General features: G+C 46.5%; 2 long non-coding RNA genes across 2 annotated transcripts; both read right to left on the minus strand.

The window, feature by feature from the left end:
* Positions 1 to 11,354: 11,354 nt before the first annotated feature.
* Positions 11,355 to 14,827, minus strand: LOC126507822 (uncharacterized). The gene is made up of 3 exons (XR_007593649.1): positions 14,194 to 14,827; positions 13,813 to 14,092; positions 11,355 to 11,866 (listed from the first exon to the last, which is right to left on the minus strand). It is a non-coding gene; the product is annotated as an uncharacterized lncRNA (long non-coding RNA).
* Positions 14,828 to 15,177: 350 nt separating this feature from the next.
* On the minus strand, positions 15,178 to 15,850 carry LOC126507823 (uncharacterized). The gene is made up of 2 exons (XR_007593650.1): positions 15,724 to 15,850; positions 15,178 to 15,466 (listed from the first exon to the last, which is right to left on the minus strand). It is a non-coding gene; the product is annotated as an uncharacterized lncRNA (long non-coding RNA).
* Positions 15,851 to 21,977: the final 6,127 nt, after the last annotated feature.

Here is a 21,977-nt window from a genome sequence, read left to right on the forward strand (position 1 = left end):
CCATTTACTCTCGTACGACTGCTTTTGTTTTCAAACAATGTACTTAACGTGAATCATTTTTATAAGAATAAGTATATTGTTTGCTATTTTATTTAATACCCTACTATATAAACATCTCATTATTTCTATAGATTATTAAGAAAATGGCTTATCAAACCCTTTTGATGATTTGCCATAATATATTAAATAAACTATGCCTCTGTAAATGAAAAATTCAGTGGCTTCAGATGCTGGTTTTGGGTTTTTAATGGAGAGCAATAATGAAGGCTGCCCGGGCACTGAGCGCTAACCCTGTAGGAGCCTCTGCAACGGCACTTAGAGAGCACATTTGATTTCACCAAATCAAACAAAAGCCACAGGAGGTAGTTTTATTAATCTCATTTTGCAAATTCTAAAACTGAGGCCCCGAGTGGTGGTGAGAGACTCAGGAAAGTGGCTGAGCATCAGGAAGCTCAGGCTGACCTCTCGTCCCTGCTTCCCAGCACTGAACCCTGCGGCCACCAACCTTGTCTGCCCTAGTTCTTACTGATTCATTTCCAGGATAGAAACTTTCTGATTCTCCCTGTGCCCACCACATTGCTCTATGCTGGCATAGTCATAGAGAAGAGTTTTTCTTGAAATAAGGAGAAAATCTGGTTCCACTTTCTCCTTGCAACACTGGATACTGTTGTTACTTTAAAAAGATGCTACGTGGTAAGCACACAATTGCGTTTGGGGCTTGTTCTACAGGAACGTTTCTTTGATAGAATGAAGACCAATGGGATTTTCCCAGATGTTTGTCAATTTGTTTTATATATAAATTGTGGGGAATAGACTTTGGTCTTTATGTGTTGTCGGTGTTTTCCGAGTGAATTTGAATGATTCCATTATATTTTATATATAATAACATTTCTCCTTTATCCTTATTACAAAGTGTCTTACTCTGTGGTTGCTTTCTGATATTTTGTAGGCTTCAGTTTTTAAAGATTTATTTTTATTACTTGTTACTATGTGTAGGTGTGTGTTTCTGCAGGTGGGGAATGTTTGCATGGATGGAGGGCAGAGGCGCAGGACTCCCCGGAGCTGGAGTTTCAGGTGGTTGTAAACTGCCTGATGTAGGTGCTGGGAACTAGACTTAGGTCCCGCGGAAGAGCAGCAAGTGCTCTTACCTGCTGAGCTCTCTAGTCCTGTACGTGACACTTCAAAATGTAGATTCAGGATCTAAGGAATCAGGTTTGCAGCACGGGTTGCTAACTCAGTGCTTATTCGATTATGTGGCATTATTTTCCAACGCTAATTAGAACTGATAACTATGAAATTAATTAGGAAGGAATCTATCCCAATTTTAACAAGTCAGGCTTGAGCTTGATTGAAGCCAGCCATAGAATTTTGCCATTTTCTATCATTGAAGTCATGAATAAATAGAATCATGAAGCTAAAATAACCGCGAGTGTTAACATTTTTTTATCGTAAAAACAACAGTTTATATTTCATTTAATAGAAGCCAGCATAGACAGGTCTACTTTCTTTTTTCAATGTCTGTGGTTGTAAAAGCATTTTAAAGCAAAGCACAGAAATGATGTGTCGCATGGGTCCTGGATAAAAGGATACATTTTGTTGTCAACCCAGATGTAATTTTCATGCCTATACTTTTCCAAAATGGAAAGAAAAAATTAAGTAATATGTAGGATACTTTCCTAGGCAGCCTCCTGGGGACTTTATATGATCTTTTCTGCCCTACTTATTGTGGTTTTTAGGGTGAAAAAAAACCCATTTGTGTCAGTCACTTCTTTTAAAATTTAAAGTGCAAGTTTCTGACTCTATGCCTTCCAGTTGTGCATTTTAGTACACACACACACACATACACACACACACACTGAACTCTTTTGTGGAGACAGTCTTCCTATGTGATCCTCCTGTGGTGTGTGTGTGTGTGTGTGTGTTGGCCAGAGTTCAACCTTGAGTACCCTTCCTCAGAAGCCAAACATCTTGATTTTTCTGAGACAGTCTCTCACTGGGTGTCATTGTTCACTAGCAGGCCTCGGGGATCCTCCTGCCTTTGTGTTCCCATGCTGGGTTTACAAGTGGGAAATACTGTACCCTGCTTGGCACGGTCTAGGGATGGAACTCAGGTCCATAAGCCTGGAGGGCATACAGTTTGCCATCTGGCTGTCTCCTCAGTCCCCTTATTCAGTCTTTTAAAACACATTCCCAGAGGGGGTTAAGATGTTTTGTCTTAATCTGTCTTGGTTTGGGTTACCATTGCTGTGACAAACGACCATGACCAAAAAGAAGTTGGGGGAGAGAGGGTTTATTTGACTTATACCTGCACATCCATAGTTTATCATTGAAGGACGTTAGGATGGGAACCCAAACAAGGCAGAGACCTGGAGGTAGGAGCTGATGCAGAGACCATGGAGGGTTGCTGCTAACTGGCTTGCTTACTCTCCATGGCTTGCTCAACCTGCTTTCCTATAGAACCCAATGCCACCAGGCCAATTGTGACTCTACCCATGGCAGACTAGGCCCTCCGCATTAATTACCAATTAAGACAATGCTCTACAGGCTTGCCTACAGCTCAGTCTTTGACGTGGGATTCCCCTCTATATGCTATGAATATGTTTTATTACCATTGGTTAATAAGGAAGTTTCTTTGACCCATGGCAGGGCAGAATAGAGCTAAATGGGAAAACTAAACTAAATGCTGGGAGGAAGAAGGCGGAGTTAGGCAGACACCATGTAGCTGCTGAAGGAGACAGATGCCAGAACCTTACTGGTAAGATATACAGATTAACAGAAACAGAGACGAAAGAGATAGCTAGAAACACATCAGCCAAACAGTGCTGCCATTACTATAGTGTTTGTGTGATTATTCGGGTCTGGGCGGCTGGGAAACAAACAAGCAGTCTCCGTATTACGGCATTTTCTCAGTTGGAGTTTCCTCCTCTGAGATGATTCTAGCCTGTCAGGCTGACAGAAAATTAGCCAGCTCACTATCCCTGGGTACTTCCCAAGGCCCAGGAGCTAGAGAAGTGGCCTGGGGAGAAGGATTTCTCATCTAGAATTCCTACTCCCTTCCTACTATGCACTCACAACCCTTTCAAAGTTCTTTTTAGTTTTGCAGAACTCCTGGGAGTTCAACTCCTGGTTTTAACTGGTTGTTAGGCGGGGTATGAGCAGGCAGTATTTGTCAGCATTCTGCACAGGAAGTAATTCCTTACCTTTTCTTTACCAATTCTGGAGAAATGTGTCTTTGACCATCTTGAAAGTTTCAACATATATGAAGAAGTTGAGGAAAATCAGGTTTTTGCAGAGTAGTGCCTGCTTGTTGTGAGGGGCCCAGAAATAATGGGCATCTTCTTACTTGTGTTCATTCTCTTCCAGCCCAGCAGGGAGATGGCCAGTGGAGGTCTTTTACTTCTCCCAGAGATCATTATTCTTTTCCAAAGCTTTGCCCCTAAAGTGATTGGGTACTCAATGCATATAGGAGGAGCATCTCAAACTCCAAGTGAGTGAGGACAATGGAAAGATGGCTCAGTGTTAAAAGCATTGCTGTTTTAGCAGAGGACCTGGTTTTGGTCTCCAGCACCTACAGGGTGACCCACACCCACCTGCAACGCCAGTTTCAGGGGATCTGATGCCCTCTTCTAGCCCCCCAAGGGCATGCACATGTGGTATTCATACATATATGCAGGCAAACCCCTCAAATGCATAAAATGAAAATAAATCTTTAAAAATAAAAATGCAAATAAAAATAAAAATACAAGTGAGTTAGTACAGGTTGTATTTTATTCTCAGTGGATACCATGGGGTTGTTCAAAGTGTGGTGGCTTCAGAAAACAGCAAATCCGTGAACTGTGAAGTTAATGTAACCAACATGGTGCCCAGAATCCCAAGAAGCACGCGCGCACGTGCATGTTACTCAACATTCTATTTTCCCTTTGGCCTTTCAATATTGATGTCTCCCCTCAGACACCCCTTAAAATGTGCAAACAAGTTGACATTATGCCCAAAACTCAAAATGTCTTTTTAAAATCTCAACATTCATATATTAAAACGGTTTCCAAATTACCTTTTTTGGAGAAGATCCTGGGAAGTAGTTTGTTTTGGGGTAAAGATCTTCCTTTCTAAGAAAGCAGATATATTTTAAACAAACCTGTGGTTTCCATTTTTAAAGCTTCACCTGGCCACCTTCCAGCAGAAGGATTGGAACGGGTGAGGTGGGAGGCTGTTGCTTGTGGCAAGGGCTCAGAAAAGTCCTTATTGGAGGAGAAAAAGAGTCAAACTCTTAATACTTCAAGTTGGAACCCAGCAGCCTCAATCAGCTGTATTTAAATAGTGCTTGTCGCGTCTTGAGTAGGGCTGAGTTTCTCACATACAAGAGCTCACCGGCCGGTCTTTGCTATAAAACTCCAGACCCTTTTGCTCATCTTTTGGAGGTCAAGTAAATGAGAGCATCCTGTGTGGTGGATCCCCCCACCCAAATAATGTAGCTCCAATGTCTCTAGGCTGTAAAACTATGCCTTATTGATTTCATAGATGGTAGCTTTAAACCGAGTGAAAAGACCTTGTTTAATTAACCCAACCATTCACTCAGTGACCATTTATCACACGCCTGTCATATGCCTCCACCATACGAGACATCTGCCTGTCACTTTGTGCTTGCTAAATCAGAGGAGTCAGCCGTCCAAATAGGAATGGCTGTTGTCTAGTGGAGCGCACCCTGCACGTCAGCTACGTGTCAGGGACTCCAGCCCATCATTGTACTTCATCTTCTGAATAATATGTTCCGGTCGGGCTTATTAACCTACTCTTTGTTAGTTTAGTTGTGTGTGTGTGTGTGTGTGTGTGTGTGTGTGTGTGTGTGTGTGTGTGAGAGAGAGAGAGAGAGAGAGAGAGAGAGAGAGAGAGAGGCCCTGATCATGCAGAGTAGAGGACAATAGAGGAGGATGGACGATATCACTCTCTGCCTTATTCTCTGGAGACAAGGTCTCTCCTTGAGCCTGAAGCTCCCTGTTCCCAACAGGGTGAGTCCCCAGGGTCCACCAGTCTCTTCCCAGCAGTGCTGGGGTGCAGGCACTTCCCCCATGCAGTATTTTCAAGTGGGTGCCATAGATCAGAACTCAGGACCTCACGGGCATTGCGTAAGCCTCGTTAGCTCCATTTTAACTTTCAGGAAGCCAGCCTCACGGTCTTGTCTCTTTTCTGTTGGTGATAATGGAACTGAGACAAGTCCCTAGCTGGCCCAGATCCAAATTTGTTCATATTGGATGCCTCAGAAGTTCTACATGAAAATAATCCAAAAATTGGAGCAGAGATGAGAGGGTTGGGAAAAAAAAAAAACAAGTAAAAATAAAACAGGATGGGTTCGAACTAAAATCTAGTCTTTATTGTCGTCTTGATTGTGACTCCTGATCAATTACATAGATTTTATTATTAATGTCTCCCCCTGTCCTGGTGCTGGGAATTGAGCTCTGAGCCTTGAACATGCCAGGCAAGTCCTCTACCACTGAGCTGCATCCCCAGACCAGATTTGTATATTGCTCACTTGTTCTTATATAAAGCCACCACTCTTTAAAACGACGGTGAACTGACCAACACAGTCTCTAATGGCCAGCCTTTATTGGCCTGTATAACTTTTAGCTGCCCATGGTTCAGCTCTGTCTGACCCCTCTTCCAGGCAGCCCTCTTTGGTTACCTAGTTTGCCAGTGCCATGTCAGAGGCAGGACATCCCTCACGTACCTCTGCATCCTGCCTCACACGTTTCTCCTGGTGTGTTTCTAGTTAATATTTGCTAAGTGTGGGGCTACTAGTTACTGCTTTGGAACAACCACAGAGTTGGAAAGGACCCAGTAGTTTCTGGACGTGTTAAATTCTCTTAGAATGGGAAGGCTGTGGCAGATGAAAAGGCTCTGCCAAAGATCACTGTCATCTTGTTAATCCCCGAAGAGTCCAGGCTGAGAGAACAGAGGCTCACAGCCCCGAAACTCCAGGTGAATGTTTGGAGGGGAAAACACATGAGCAAATTCGCTGTCAAGTTCCAAATTCCAAGGACGCGTGGAAAGTCAGCGTACTTCCCCGTCACAAACCCGACACCAGCAGCCAGATGACAGAGCCCATTAACGAAGTCGTGAACCAGTCGGAAACAGTACCTTGAACACAGAATTCAGACCCAGGCCAGTCCCCCGAGGGTAGAGGAGGGGCAGCCCCGTGAAATCTCAGAAAGCCACGTGTCATTTGACTGCACCCAACCTCCCTTTGAGGGAGGGTGTTTTGAATCAGTGTGAGCTCACACCTGTGAAGAGGAGCAGGGGCTATGGGAATCTTTCATGGGAAGTATGAAGCACTTGGAAATGCACCCTGTTACGTCATTCACGTCATTCACGTAATGAAGGGTTCCGTTTGTGAGTCAGCTATGGAAGACCCAGGTTCTTTCATTCTTATAAAGACGCCCTAAATCTGGCGCTGGCTCCTGCTGTGTGATCGCCGCGATGGGGAAGGAAGTAGAAATGACCTTGCTAAATAAGCCGTAGGGCCGGGAGAGGAACGAGGAGGTAAAGAAAGCTGCGTGTTTGTGAAAGGAGAGCCGAATGGGATGCGTGGCTAACTCGCAGCCTTTTCATACGACTACAAACGTTTCCTAGGCATGCACTATTCACAAGGACTGTGTACGGTGCTGCAGAAACAATACACATAGTTGCTGTCCCAAGGAGACCGCAGTGGATCTGGCAGATCTTTGAACAGTGCCTACGAGGTCATCAACTCAAATGGACTCACCCCAACTCAAGACCCATACAATTCAAACACCAGGGGGCTATCCATCCTTCTGTTACCCATGCAATGTCCCCCAGTATCTCTCAGTATCTCTGAATGGCCCTAGTCACTAAATGTGGTCCAAAATTATTACCAAAATAAATGAGAAAAAATCCAATGTAAAAAATAAAGCATTCCTGATATAAAAGATAGCACAATCGAGGTGCCAGAGACAGAAGGCAAAATCAATGCAATTCAAGATGCATGAAGACAGAGGTCACCTGTCTGATTCTGCTTCTGTGGTACCTGGCATGGACCCATGACGTGATGGGTGCTCATGAAATATTATTAATTGAGTGATTAAATCTAGATTCTGAACAGTTGGCTGGCTGTCAGATCCACCTCCTACACCGAATAACTAAACCATGGCAAACCTGTTTCCAGTCAGGGGCCCAGCACAGCAGCTTCCACGGCTTGGACTGGCCATGTCTGCCTTTATCTGGCTCTGGATTCTTTTCCTAGCTCTTCCTTGGCTTTCTTTCAGTTGGGCAGTGACCTCTGGGTCTGCCGAGCTGTGGAGAGAGCTGTTGCCCAGCATTGGCTTAACAACCGTCAATCATCACCTCTGACCTTGCTCGTCTGGAGACCCACTTTGTTTCTTGGATTTGCATGGCAGTTTGCAGAGATTTTCTACTTCATGGCTCATTGTTCTGCTCACTGATTTCCTGACCCTCACAGCCCATGAGAATAGCCATGGTAGGTGCTCAGCCTGGGGTTTTTAAAATGTTTTTTGAGCTTGGTACTTGGACATCAACGGACTTTAATCCTCCATCCATAAAGTGACAGTTCATACCTTAAAGGTGTCTTAGTCTATTTTCTGTTGCTATCACAAAATACCTGAGGCCTGGTAATTTATAATGAATGGAATTTTTTGTTGCTTTTATTTTGTTTTGTTTTTTCTCCTGCTCTGGAGACTGAGAAGTTTAAGAGCATGACTTTGGCATTTGGTGAGGACCTTCCTGGGCTGTTACAGCACAACAGAAGGTCCTGCGTGGTAAGAGAGCAAGCCTGCCAGCTCACTTTCCCGTCCCCTCACAAAGACATCAGCTAGCCTGCCTGGAGGACCCTGCGTCAGGCCTCATCCAGTACTGAGTACTACCCGAGGGCCTTACCTAGGGGATTAAGTCTCCTGCACATGAACTGGGAGGCACAGTCAAACCGTGAAAAAAGAATCATGCAAATTGATTCTTTAAAAATTATTTGATTATTTTATGTGTATGAGTGTTTTGCCTGCATGTATGTCCATATCTGGTGCCTACACAAGCCAGAAAAGGACATCAGATTCGCTGGGACTCGAACTCAGGTCCTCTGCAAGAGCAGACAGTGCTCAGAACCACTGAGCCATCTTTCTAGGCTGGCAAACTTGTTCTTGAAGAAGGAACTATACAAACCACAAATGGCATTAGTGGTGCCAGGGTGTGGCTGTGGCCTAATGTTGAAGGGCAAGCAGGTGAGAGTCATCCCCCCCTTAAAACAACAATAACAAACAACAAGGTCACTCGGACACACAAAAAAGTCACTGACAAAGTTAGAGAACCTTTGTGAACCCTGCAGACAGGTAGCGTCCCCAAGGACTGGAGATTGCTCAGTCTTCTCAAATAAGGAACATTCCAGAAATGAGTACATCCAGTACTTCCCCTTAAACAATACCCCCTGAGCAAAGTCCCTTTCACTGAGCTGTAGGCTCAAGTTCTGCAAAGTTTAGTCAGTTTGCGTAAGCGGTTCTGAAAAGTGCGCTTGCTACCCTTGGTTGCAAACTCTGAAAAACCCGCTTGCTTGTAAAAGTGCGGTGATAAATTAGTGTGCTGTCCACTCTCTTGGCACAAAAAAGTGCGGTGATAAATTAGTGTGCTGTCCACTCTCTTGGCACAATTAGCAACGCCTTCAGGTACGGGAGTTAGAGAAGCAGGGAGTGATCCACGGGTTTCTGCAGCGAGTTCAGGATTTGCTGAACTCCGCCTGAGGCACTCACCTTGCCCGCAGCGTCTGGTCTGCTAGGATCTATCTGCCCTCAGCTGGGTGCGGTGTGCACTGGGTCTCCTCTGAGCTAAGACCACCAGCAGCAGGAGATCATTGTCACCCACCCAAAGGTCCCGAGATTCCCATTCAGTACTTCAGTCATCCCCAAAACAAACCGAGCAGTCTTTTGATCCGTGTGTGCCATGTTGAGACTAGAACTCGGGCTCTGCCACTCAGCCACTGCTTTCTGCCTCTAGCGGACAGTTAGACTGGAGAGTTCTCAGGAAGAATCACCCAAAGAAACACAAGCAGGGCCATGCTTATGCCCCCCCCCCTTAAGGACACAGAAATTTCAACTGTATCTCAGTCATAGCTTGGGTTGATTTATGAGAGGTTGCATTGGGTTCCATGGCGAAAAGCAACGGTCATTGTGTAACTGGACCCTCACAGCCCTGCCTGGAGGTTGTAAGATGAGGAGGAAGGGACTCTAGGCACAAGGAACAGGGAGCAGAGAAAGTCCTGAGTTAGAGAGATCCTGAGTGAAGGTGTGTTGTTGACAGCCATGTCACAGACTTCAGACTTAGACCCATGGGAAAATGGTAAAGCCCCGCCCCCCCCAGCTTCCCCCACCAGGATGCGGCTCTGAGGCATGGCAAAGCCTTCCTCTGGTCCACGTGTGTACAGAAAATAGATTAACACTACACATTACCCCCCTGGATATTTATGGCCTGAAGCCCTGCAGAGACTACTCCTACCCAGATTGACTAAACCCGCCTTCAACTTTAAACCATAAACCTGCCTCCTTGTTTATCTGTATGCGATGACCCACCCCCTGTTCAGCGGTATGCAATAACCCCGCCTCTCTGCTCTTCTCCGTGTAATAAACACTCTGAGCTTCCAGGGTGCTGCGACTTCCCCATCAGAGAGCCCAGTTTACCCCAAGCCAGCTTTTCTGTGCCTCTCTGTGTTTGTCTTTTCTTCCTTCTCTCGCTGGCCCCACCCCAGTCAGATCTGTCCTTGGAGCCACGCTAAACACTGCCACAAGGCCTTTTGCCCCGTGCTCCTCATCTCCCTGTCAGAATTGCTATCCAAATAGACTGTTTAGTTTTAAAATAATCTTCTCCCCTCACCACCACCACCCGTAGGCCCGACACGATGACTTTCCCAGCACACAGTGAAGGGCCTGTCAGTCACTGGGAGTTCAGAGACCGGGAGTTAGGGCGGCTCTGGGTTCAGGATGTACTGTATTCCAGGGAGGAAGAGTTTGTACAGTGGTCTGGGTATGACCTGTCCCTTTATGGTTCCTTTATGCTCTAAAAAGTCAAGGCAGAGGCGGGGTCCTCAAAACTGTACTCTCTTGTATACAAGGTGAAGCCAGGGTCCTGTGCATGCTGTGTGGGCCCCGTACCACTGATCTATATCTCCCTCTCTCTGTGTGTATGCACTTATTATGATTATGATTATGATTATTATTTGATGATCTCCCTGTGTAGCCCAGACTGGCCTTGAACTCTCAATCCTCTTGCTGTGTCCTGTACACAGGGCATTGTTGCCACTCCCAGCTTGCCATCTTACCCTTCTAAAGCAAAGACTCTGGTCACTCATTTGTGATGTTTTCCTGATTCCCCGAGCCCCTGAATACACTCCATCCTCTTTGCAGGCACACAAGACTTCCTTCAGAAATCTGATTGCGTGGAGTCTAATTTCTGCACAAACTCTGCTCTGTCCCATGTCCAGTTCAATCATCCACGAACCTTCACCCCATAATCGGGACTAGGGAAGTTTGCTCCCATTCCTTAGATTTCTCCTCCCTCCTCTTGTCTCCAGTCTGGCTGAGCACTGACCTGCTTTGTATCATCGTAATCTCGTCATTATTTTGGCCTAGAATGTCATAGAAATGGAATCACAGACTATGCAGCCAGGCTTCTTTTGCGTTGCCTCACATCCTTTGATATTTATACATACTGTGTCTAGTGAGAAGTTTCTTCTTTTTCTTTTTCGACTGGGTAGTATTCCATTGTGAGGCTATAATGCAATTCCCATTCTTTAGATTATGTCTTTGCTATTTGTCTAAGGCTGCTAAGGACGAGTCTGTGCACGTCTCTCTGTGAACATGTGTTTGAAATTCTCTGTTAATACCTACCACTAAGATTTCTGCATCATGGACAAATACACGTTTGACTTCATGAGACTCTTGCAAGTGGTTTCCCAGGGCGACTCTAGCGCTGCCCAGTCTCTGCAGCAAAGTTTGAACATTTCAGCTGTGCAACGTCCTCACTCACATTTGGTATTTCCATAGCTTTAATTTTAGCCACTCTGTGTGTTGTACAACATTTTTGGAATCCTTCAAAAAACATGTTGGCCTTTTCTCCAGATGGCCCTTGCCTTGGCTGTGTGGATTCATTCATGTTCCTTCCTCAAGGGACCAACCTTCTAATGGGAGGTCACTGCCCTTCTCAAGACCAAACTGGTACCTATCGTCCCTTTCTATCCTATCATTTTGTGTGGTCAATTCTCTTCCCTTCTCTCCACTCTCTCTTATTTCTCTGGCTTCTTTCAAATTCCAAGTTTGGTAGGGAGAGAGAGAAATATTCACCTCTTTGAAATTCTAACCCCAGCACAGAGATGGAATTGCTTATTGGCAGAATGAAGGCATGAATCTTTTTAAAATAACTTATTTATTTTTACTTTTATGTGCATTGGTGTACATATATATCTTGTGAGGGTGTCAGAGCTTGGAGCTACAGACAGTTGTGAGCTGCCATGTGGGTGCTAGGAATTGAACTCAGGTCCTCTAGGAGAACAGCTGGTTCTCTTAACCACTGAGCCATCTCTCCAGCCCCCAAAGGATGAATCTTTAGACTTGACTGTGGTTTCTAGTTGATGAGGCTTGCTGTCTTCTATAACATGCCTTCAGTGTTTCTTCAAGAAATGGGTGATGTACAGTGGCCCATATTGCTGCAGACAGACAGTGGCCCATATTGCTGCAGACAGACAGTGGCCCATATTGCTGCAGACAGACAGTGGCCCATATTGCTGCAGACAGACAGTGGCCCATATTGCTGCAGACAGACAGTGGCCCATATTGCTGCAGACAGACAGTGGCCCATATTGCTGCAGACAGTGGAATGGCAAAACCAAATGAGCCTTAGGCAGGACCGAAGCTCTGACTTTACCTCTCTGGGTCTTAAGGCCATTCATTCATTCATTCATTCATTCACTCATTCAAAAGCACTCCAAAGCCTTACCATATGCAGGGGCTCTGGCCAGAGACTCTGAGGTCACTGGCAGAGCCCAGGGCAGGGGTGATGTTGGTGTCTTAGGAAGCAGGAGTAATTTGAGGTAAAGAAGTGACAGGGCTTGAGTGATGGAGAGATGGGGGGTTGACAATCACAGACCTGAGGAGAGGTCAGGAGTGTGGCCTGGGGGCTCAACCCTGGCTGGAGCTCTCAGGAGATCTGGGACTCTCTAGCACAGCCTTTAGAGGACCGTGAGCAATGGGGGCCAGATGAGCCTCAGAGGCCTTCATCCAGCTTCCAGAACTTGAAGGTTGGGAAATTAAATAAAGAGGCTTATTTCTTACAGTTCAGAGGTTGGGAAGTCCAGGAGCATGGTGAGAGGGCCTAAAATGGGAAGGCCAAAGAGAGGGGCTCAACTTTTATAACAAACCCACTCTTATGCTAATGAATCCACACCCCCATGGGAGTGACATTAATTCATTCCTGAGGGTGGAGCCTTCATTATTCCAGGACTCTGCAATTGTATTTCTTACACAAGACACATTCAAGCCACAGCAGTGAAAGGAACTGAATTCTGCCTCTTGGAGTCCAGGGGTTGGGTCTGAGTTTTTACTTCTGTCTGTTTAACAAGATAGTAAAAGTGATGAGGTCAGTATTTTAGGAAAAGATTCTGATCAACAAATGGGGGTGAAGACAGGGAACCAGGGCAGCTCTGAAGCTGCCACAGTCCCCTGCACCAGCTGAGAAGGCTTTCCCTGCTCCTACACTCCCAACAAGCCCCCCAGCTTTAGCAGCTGACTGATTTCTGCTCGCTAAGAATGCATCCTTGGGGTGTTTGCCTATCAATACCTTGATTGTAACTCCTGATGTTCTATGTCTCTTTCCTCCTTGACTCCCATCAGGGGACTGAGCACAGCTGTTGAATAGCAAGTCCAGCTGTTTGCACCACACTAGTTGTCCAACAGGTTAGGAACATCAGCACAAGGCTGGGGAGTGGCTCGGTGGCTAAAACACTTGGCGGGCATGCATGACGATCAGAGTTCAGCCCCTCAGAACTCTGGGAAATGTGGAGTATGTTTGGCAGCCCATCTGCCATTTTTGCCTCCTAAGGGGGAAACGGGCGGCATCCCCAGAGCAAACTAACAAGACTAGCTATATCCAAGAGCTCTAGGTTTGACTGAGAGATCCTGCCTCAATGGATCAAGCAGAAAAGCAGTTGAGGGCGATTCCAGACATCAAGCTCGGACCGCCACATCCACGTGGACATATGTAAACATTCACCTACACAGGTTAGCCCTTACACATGCGGAATACGTATATCTACACCTCACACACATAACACACATGCACATGCGTGCCGCACACACACACATGAAAATTGAGGGGGGGGGAACAACCAGTGTCAATAAGTACAGTGCTTCAGGGGGTTCCTCGGGAGGGCTTAGTAGACATCTTAGAACAAGATAGCTCTGCCCATCCAAAGCTACCTTCGCCAAGAGGCTTATAGATTCCTCCAAAGAAGTGGCGGAAGCCCCTGGGACTGGGTTCCGAGACTGCATGGCATGAAGTCCTTGCAACTGAGAACACGAATGTTGGTCAATGCATTTTGGTTCACCCTCACAAGGTACACACTGCCTTCCTCCCCAGACCTGCCGTAGCCTCAGGGACTAATCTCCTTCACACAGTGCAAGAGGACACCTCAACCTCTGAGTCCTCTGCACAAAGCATCTGAGAAACCTTCACAAGGGCAAGGCTGCTGTTCGCTCCCACAGCAGGACATAGTAAGCACTGCTGGGGGCCAGGAAATGAAAACTCTCTTACCTTGGCGGTGGTCTCCATTGCTCTTTGATTATAAATTGTTAGAACAAACAGATGGCGTGAACTCAGACAACCTTGTAAGGAGCCGCCATTCACGCAGGGGTCTGCAAGCCCTCGCCAGAAATGTGCCCTTGCAGCCACCTGGATCTGGTTCTTCTCAGACTGGTCATCCTTGGCAAAGCTTTCCTGGCCCCCGTGGCCTCAGCCGCCGTGTGGTGTCTATTGGAAAGCCTTGCTATTCTCTTGACTTCCTTGCCCCGTGTCTTTCTCTCCTGTCTTCACCCTGAATGGAAAACAGCTGGCCAACTTCCTTCTTCCTTGAAGGTGGTTATTGAGCTCTGCCCGTTTCATTTCCTTCCACATGCACCGCGCTTTGTCACTTACTGGGCATCTGAGGTCCGTGTCAGTGGGAAAACTCATTACTGCCGCCAAGTCTGCTGCCTCAGCGCCTTCCTGGAGGCAGGTGGCCTCTGGGCTGTGGTTAAAAGAGAGAGAGAGAGAGAGAGAGAGAGAGAGAGAGAGAGAGAGAGAGAGAGAGAGAGGAAGGAGGGAAGGAGAGATTATATGAAAATGATTTATTTTATTTTTGAGCAAATCTGATTATTGTTCTGACAAGAAGTGACTGAGAAAGGACCCCGGCCGGTTGATTAAGTCACTCCGGGAAATTTAAACAGTATTTTCATGCATGGGAAGAGGGCTTTCCTCTTTGAAGCCTGGAGGAAGTTCCAGGTCTGGGGACTTAAGTCTGGGGCAAAGCAGGTGCAGAGAGCAACACTGACCGAGCTCCTGGGAGGAGCCCTGACCCAGCAGGGAAGCCTGACCGGTGAAGCAGGTGCCAGGGAACATGACAACCGCTAACCCAGGCAGTCAGAGGTCCAGGTGGGATCAGTGACAGTGTTGGGCCTGGAGAAAGTGTGGAACGAGGAAAGAACATTTCCAAACGTAATCTGTGAGTTTAAAAAAAATTAATTTCAATGTCTTTGGATTAACAAATAACACTTCCCTTAAACTCCGGGGCCCAAGTAAACCCCGGGGCCCAAGTTTAAGGCAGAAAGAATCGAGAATAAGGGTGAAAGGGGAAGAGAGGGCGAGGGGGGGGTGGACTACTGGACGCAGGCATCGATAGGGAAAGTAAAACAGAATTAGAGGGAGACGACACAGGTTTGAAAGACCTTCGAATACTGGGAAATGCCAGTTTGTATCAGGTATTTAAGCTGTTCAAACCCGCTGCCGCTGGGCAGTAAAGAAGGAGCCGTGTGCATTTCGGCTGCTTGATGGGCCTTTTCCTTCCAGCCTCCTTTGCAAGGTTCGCTTTTTAACATAAACATCCTGAGTAATCTTAACATGTAAAACACCACTCAGGGCCAGTGCAGTTACATTGGGGTTTTATTTTCCCTTGCAGGCAGGATTTCGCTCTCTGCTGGTATTGTACGTGCTTGCCAAGACCATAAAAGAGCCATCACGGGGAACAGTTTCCAGCGCTGGGAGCCCATCCAGCCCTGTCCCAGAGACTGGTGGGGAATAGGTGTGGGGAGAGCAGCTGAGTGAGGACAGCTTGAGCGGAGACGGGTGCTTTCGGCTTCCCCTGTTCCCAGGCTTCTCGGGGTTCCCAGGCTTCTCGGATGGCTGACAACACTTCCATTCACGGCAGCTACAGCTGGAAAGAGACACGTTTGTGGTGTGTATCTTCGAATCCGGTAGGAGCTGCTTTCTGCCAGCAGGGACACGCTGCTAAGAGTCGGAGCCCAAAACCCAACCTTGCAATTCGGAATGATCGGTATGGACGCTTGCTCCTTTTTACACAGTTATGCCAACCCAAGCCATTCTGCTTCCCTTCCACCTTTTAAAAATAGGAATTACGGGGATAGGGATGCAAGCAATTATTTATAGTAAACGGTGTCTTTGCCTCCTTACCTCGCTCCCCGTACACACTCTTCCCATGGCATTTGGAATTAGACCAACCCGTCCCGAGCTGACAGAGCAGTGAAGTCCTGTGACTTGGGCTGTGCGGTCAGGAGAGATAAGATAGGCAAGAAAGATCAAGATTCAGAAGTCCCACAAGATCATTCTGCTCACAAACGCTTTTGTTTAGTTCCTGGCCCCGTTCATAGGACAATAGACTTAGAGGATCTATGCAAATGTGTCCTTTTCCCATTACAGAATGTGACCTTTATGATTAGATTGAAATAGCAACGTCAATTCCTGGGTTAATAAGACTTGCCGGCCTAGAAGGGAGGGCTGCTGGTCTCCTAGCAAGTAGAAACAGGGAAGGAGGCATTGGAACCTGTCCCTGGGAGGTGTAGGATTTTTATGGGGTGCCAGGAAACCCTTTACTTTTGTCTGCCCATTTGCTCTAAATCAGGGAATTCACCTGTTCAAGAGAGCTATGATGAACTTTTTTTTTTTATTAAGAGTTTTGCATAGAGCTGGGTCTGATGGTGCATGCCTTTAATCCCAGTGGAAGAGGCAAATAGAGGCAGGTAGGTCTCTGAGTTCAAGGCTAGTCTGGTCTACCGTGAGTTTTGGGGGTACAGTCAGGGCTACACAGAGAAAACCTGTCTTAAACAAAAATAAAAAAAAGTTTCACATGAAAGTCAGAGCTTGTTAAAGGAACAACATAGGATATGGGAGTACCACGCAGGGCACAGATTAGTTTAAGCTAGAGGCCCGAGACATGCATGTTGATAAAAATCAGCATTGAACACAGTTACTAGTTACTGTTCACCGTCAAGGCCATCCTTGCTCATGAGAAAATGAATACCGACAAAATGTTCACGCGCGTGTGGGTACTGCAAGCCACCACCAGGAGGTCAAGGGCAGTGAGTTTCCCTGTGATTAATTCCTCTTTCCGTACTCATCACGGTTACTTATTTGACTGGTAATACAGCTTTGTGTTTCCAAAATGCCCGGAAATACAACTTGAGCAGTCAGTAGGGAAAGGAAGAGTCTAAGGGTTAAGGAAAGCTAGCACACACTGACGTGTCACCTGAAATCACTGGCGAGGAGTGGAGAGCAGTGTGGAGGAACGGTTTTCAGGGAGGCTGGAACCGTCAGGACTAAGACAATTAAAAGTGGACATACCCTTTAACGGGAGAAATGGGAGAGAGTTCTCGCTCCTGCAGCTAGGACAACACCCTAGAGATTTCCAACTAAAAGGAAAGGAAGGGAGAAAGAGAAGAAAGCGAAGAACTCCATGCATGGAGGTTCGTGCCTGTTAGGCCAACGGTTGTGAGGCTGGGCCGGAGGAGCACCGCAGATCTGAGGTCAGTCTGAGTGACTGCGTTAGCCACTGCTGCGAAAGCCTGAACAAGGCTCAGTGAGTGAAGTGCTAGCTTAGCGAGCCCGAGGACCAGGGTTCGAGCCCTGGAACTTACATGAAGTAAGCGTGGCAGAGCAACGCAGAAGCCCAGTATTCCTAGAGTGGGAGGCAAGGTGGGGACAGGAGGATCTCCCTGATGCTGAGGGCCATTTAGCATGGCTACACACAGCGCAGAAGCAACACGAGGCCCTGCCTTAAGGTGGGAGGAGATAACCATCTCCTGAAAATTGTGGCGTGGTCTGACCTCACACATCCTGCCACTCCTGTGCACGCACACCAAATAAATGCAAAATTTTAAAAGGCCAAAACCAAATTAATTATTTATTAAAAAAACTTAATCAAAATAAACCTGAAGACAAGGTTTGCAGCTGCTTCTTCTTGAAAGCTGCTTTAGTATTTGCAAATAGCCATTTTTAAACTCACTGAAACCAAACCTGCCCAAAGAAGTTAAGACATCATTTTATTAAAAAATACCATTCTGTTTGTAAGCAGCATTTGGCTGGGATTCCCATCCCAGGGTTAAAGTGGGAAAATGTTTAATTGCTTAAGAAGTAATCCTATTATTGCAGATTTCATGCATTGTGAGTTCCCCCTCCTAATTTGAGGAATTAGGAAAGGAAAGTGAGATTCTTCTGCTAAGTACATTTTTGAAAGGGCATGTGATGGTGCTGGGAGATGGCCGAGCAGAGCTTTTCAGAAGAGGATCATAGACTAGGAGGTGAACAGGAGAAACCCACCAGGCAGTCAAGAGTCAAGTGAGGTGGTGTCAGCCTTCAGTTCTGAGCGTGAAATCATTGTAAAAACATTCTAGATACTTCCATAAACTATAAACGACCATGTTGCTTCATTGAAGCCTCCAATATTTTTCATAGGAATCTGCGCACTGAGCAACTACCTCAGTCCGAAGCACTTAATAGTAAATTAGTACACTTAAGAGACTCGGTCAGGTGTTTAGGAATGGATGGGGGCAGAGGTTGGGAAGATGACTTGGTCAGCCTGATGACTACCGGCTGAACACGAAGACCCAAGTTTGGATACCCAGCATCCACAGAAAGGGCTGGCTTACATACAGTGGCCTGTGCCTGTAACCCAGTGCTACAGCAATGGTGACAGGGATCCCTGGAGCTCACAGGCCACACAGCTTCAGCCTCAGTAAGAGACTGTCTCAGAAACTAACAGTGGAGCATGATTGAAAAAAGACACCGGATGTTAACCTTTAGCCTCCACCAGACAGGTACCACTTGCAGTAGCAAGTGTACTCATACACACTAAGAAGTGTGTACAACACACACACACACAAACACACACACAAGCACGTGCGTGCAGAAATGTCAGCTACAAAAATGACACGTGGGTTAAAAGCAGGTGTTGGATGACAGAGAAATTACAAGTGCCTTTAAGGAGCACCTAGGCAGGCATGGAGGAATGTGCCTGGTTTGGAAGGCTGTGTGGACAGAATGAGGAAGAGGTTTTGCCATCACAGAAAAAAAAAAAAAGGCATTGCTGTTTTTTTCTTGTAGGAAGTCTCCTTCCCAAATGATTTCTATGTGGGAACTTCTGGTTAAGTTGATGAATATGTCTTAAAGACCCACTTAATTTAAAAAAAAAAAAACCTTCAAAGGCCTTAACGGCATAAACACCACACAAAGCAAGCCAGCATGATTTGTGTGACTCTTTGGTGAGCCACAGAGCCTTTTAGGACATGGCAGCGAACAGGCATTCCTCACTGCACAGGTCAGGAGAAGACTCCAGAGACTTGTTTCCGGATAACTTCCCCTTCTTGGTGTCCGAGTTGCTTTAATTTGTATCTGAACTCTTAGTTTTAGGTTATGAAACTTTCTCTTATCTAATTTGCACTTAAATTTTGATGAAGAGAATCTTTCAGTGGGGCCAGACAGTTGACCTTGGTTGATTGGCTTGATCTTTGTTTTGTTAAGTGGAATTCTCCACAGTGTGTACACTGGGTTCTGTGACCAGAACCCTTGGCAGGTGAGAAGGATTGGCTGATTTAAGCCATAAGCAAAACCCCTAAGTTTTGGAAATTCTGACACAGAATTTTCTCTTTGTGACTTTGACTCTACTCCTAATCCAACCAGACTGACACTTTCCCCCCTCATATGCTGTTTCTTCTTCTCTCTTTAAAAATACTTTCTTTATTTATCTCTTGGTGATACATCTAAAGATGACTTAGTCACAGCATCCAGGAAGCTGGAAATTCATCCAAGAATTCCCCCTCAGCCCTGAATCTCCCCAGGACAGGGCACGGTAGTCATGAGCTTTCCTGGATTCCTATCAAATGCAGCTTGTTTTAATCATTTGTTTTGTAGAGCCACTGAGGAAGACTCCAGCAGAGTCTGCAGGCATCCTAACTTCACAGAAAAGCCACTCCTGAGACCACTAATGATGAAGGGACTGCAGGAAGATGTCAGACAGATGAGGAACTTGGAGATAAGAGAAAGGTATGTAAGGTGGTGGTATGAACTCCTCAGGAAAGACTCTCGGTGATGAATAACTGCATACCCGAGGCTGGCAGTCTGTCACGGCAGTTGGAAGTTTCTATGTCGTCCGTCTTTGGGAAACATCCAATTGGAAGACAGATGTGGCTCCAACATCTGTCCTTGCTGCCCCACCTTCCTCCAGAGCTCCTCTTCCTCTGTCTCACCAGTTGTAAAATGTCAGAGCCTATTTATGTCTGAAAAGAGCCTCTCTTCTTCTGGAGCACAAACCACTTCTGCTTGGGGACTCACCTTGGCTCCTCTTGTGTCCCACCTGTCAGCAATTTGGAAGCCCCCAGATATTGACTCTGAACCGATATTTTATGGCAGATACAACGAATCTTACTCAGAGACACCCTGTGAGGATAGTCAACGCAGTGTGCATGTCTATAACGCTAGCACTGAGTTCATGGTGGGCCTGGGTTGCATAGCTCCATTCTAGTCTCAGCAACATGATGAGACTTTGTTTTCACAAAGTAAAGAAAGAACATATAAGGCAGAAAGAATGGACGAGAGGGGAGAACAATTTTCTGATGCTATAGTTTATAAGAAGGAACGCAAACTAAGAATATTGGTGGGTCTGTGAGAGCAGCTACAGAACCCCACGAATCCTCCAAGTCAGATGACGCTGTGAAGGTGGAGTCACTGAATCCTCTAATCGTTAGTAACGAGTTCTGGTGCAAACCCACAGTCCTGGACAGTTTGGGGGACGTGAGCACCTACCACGTGCTAATGCTTGGCACTCAACAATCTATTGTTTTTTCATCCCCAACAAAACCCTGCAAGCTACATACTGGTCCCTTTCTAGAATGTGAAAGTCCTGCTCTAAGACCACCCACAGGCACAGAGCTGGGATTTGAGCTCAGCTTTAAAAGAATCCAAGTATGTCCTCTTATGGTGGATAAAAGCACAAGAGCCCCGAGGCTTTCCACTTGGAAGGTAAAGCGTGCAAACAGACGAGAACAGGAGCCCCAGCCTTACGGCACACCACTGGAGTAAGCAGGCATGCTGGCCTGGAAGCTTCTTTGGCATGCTGACTTTCATGTTGTCACTGGCTCACACAAGGCTTAACACATAATAGAAACCCAATAAAAGTTTGCTAAATGAGGTTATGATGTATATTCTGCAAATCAAGTCCCGCGGTCTGCCTTTTTTATTTATCTAGAGGTCTCGTGTCTTGGAAGCGTGTACTGTGCTAGTTCTGGTTTTACAAGTGTCTGGGACACCTGACTGACAGTCTGGATAGAGCCTCCCACACAGCCCCGTCCTTCTGCTGATTGTTATGGCTGCTGCCTGCAGACATGGAGCTGCTGCTGACATCTGATTCACACGTCTGGCTTATTCTTGTCCCTGTGAGAATTATGGTTGGAGAATAACAAATAAATAAAAATAAGTGAGAAATAGAAATGAGGAAGGAGAGGACGGCGGGGGTGGGGCGGGTGGCTTTGCCATCCTGTTTTCACGGGTTAAGCGCTGAAGGGCCATTGAATCCAAGACTAATGAGGAGGTAGTTTGACATCTGGTCCCACTTCTGCCTCCTGTGATTCAGAGCGGCTCTGAGACTGCCCAACCAGCCAGAGCCTGGGTGTTGCCAGATTTATGAAATCTGCCCGGGGTGCTGAGAAGGTGGGATTTTAACTCTCGATGAAACTACCACATCCTCTATAAATGCGGAGACTTGAAAGCCGACTTGCTGCCCCTTGTGCTTCTTCACACACCTGCGGTTGCTTATGTGTGAAAAGGAGAATTGAACTTGAACTTGGACCTGGGGTGGACAACCTCATGCCCTCTGTGTCCTCTGCATGTCCCTTGAGTTGTCGGCCATGAGTCTCTTTCCCCACTCCAGAGCAGGCTCTGAGAAACGGAACTTTCACTGTTTCTAAGAACACCTGGTTTTATTCCTAAGACAGGGTCTCACTGTGTAGACTGGCTCGGACTCACAATCCTCCTGGCCAGAATGCAGATCCTCAAGTCCAGAAGTGAGAGATTGAAGCCGTCTCCAGACCTCGCTGAGTGTGAGAACAGACCTGCACGTGAACAGTAAGTGGCTTTCTAGCGCTTCAGATGAGGGTGGAACTGTCCATAGCCCTCAATGGACATCCCCCCCCCCCACTGATTCCCCATTGTTTATGTATGAGGGTTTGTGCATGTATCATACACATGTGTATATGCCTGCTGGCATGTGTGGCCTTGTGTGTGTGTGTAGGGGGACAGCAGTTGACCTTGAGTGTCCTTATCAATGGCTCTCTACTTCATTTGCTGAACCAGGATCTCTTGCTGAATCCAGAGTTCTCAGCGCTGGCCAGCCTGCCTCTGGGATCGCCTGTGTCTGCCTCCCACATCGTGTGCAGAGG

Source organism: Alexandromys fortis, unplaced genomic scaffold (assembly GCF_014885135.2).
Source record: "Alexandromys fortis isolate MF-2015 unplaced genomic scaffold, M_Fortis_MF-2015_v1.1 scaffold_54, whole genome shotgun sequence".
Taxonomy (NCBI): domain Eukaryota; kingdom Metazoa; phylum Chordata; class Mammalia; order Rodentia; family Cricetidae; genus Alexandromys; species Alexandromys fortis.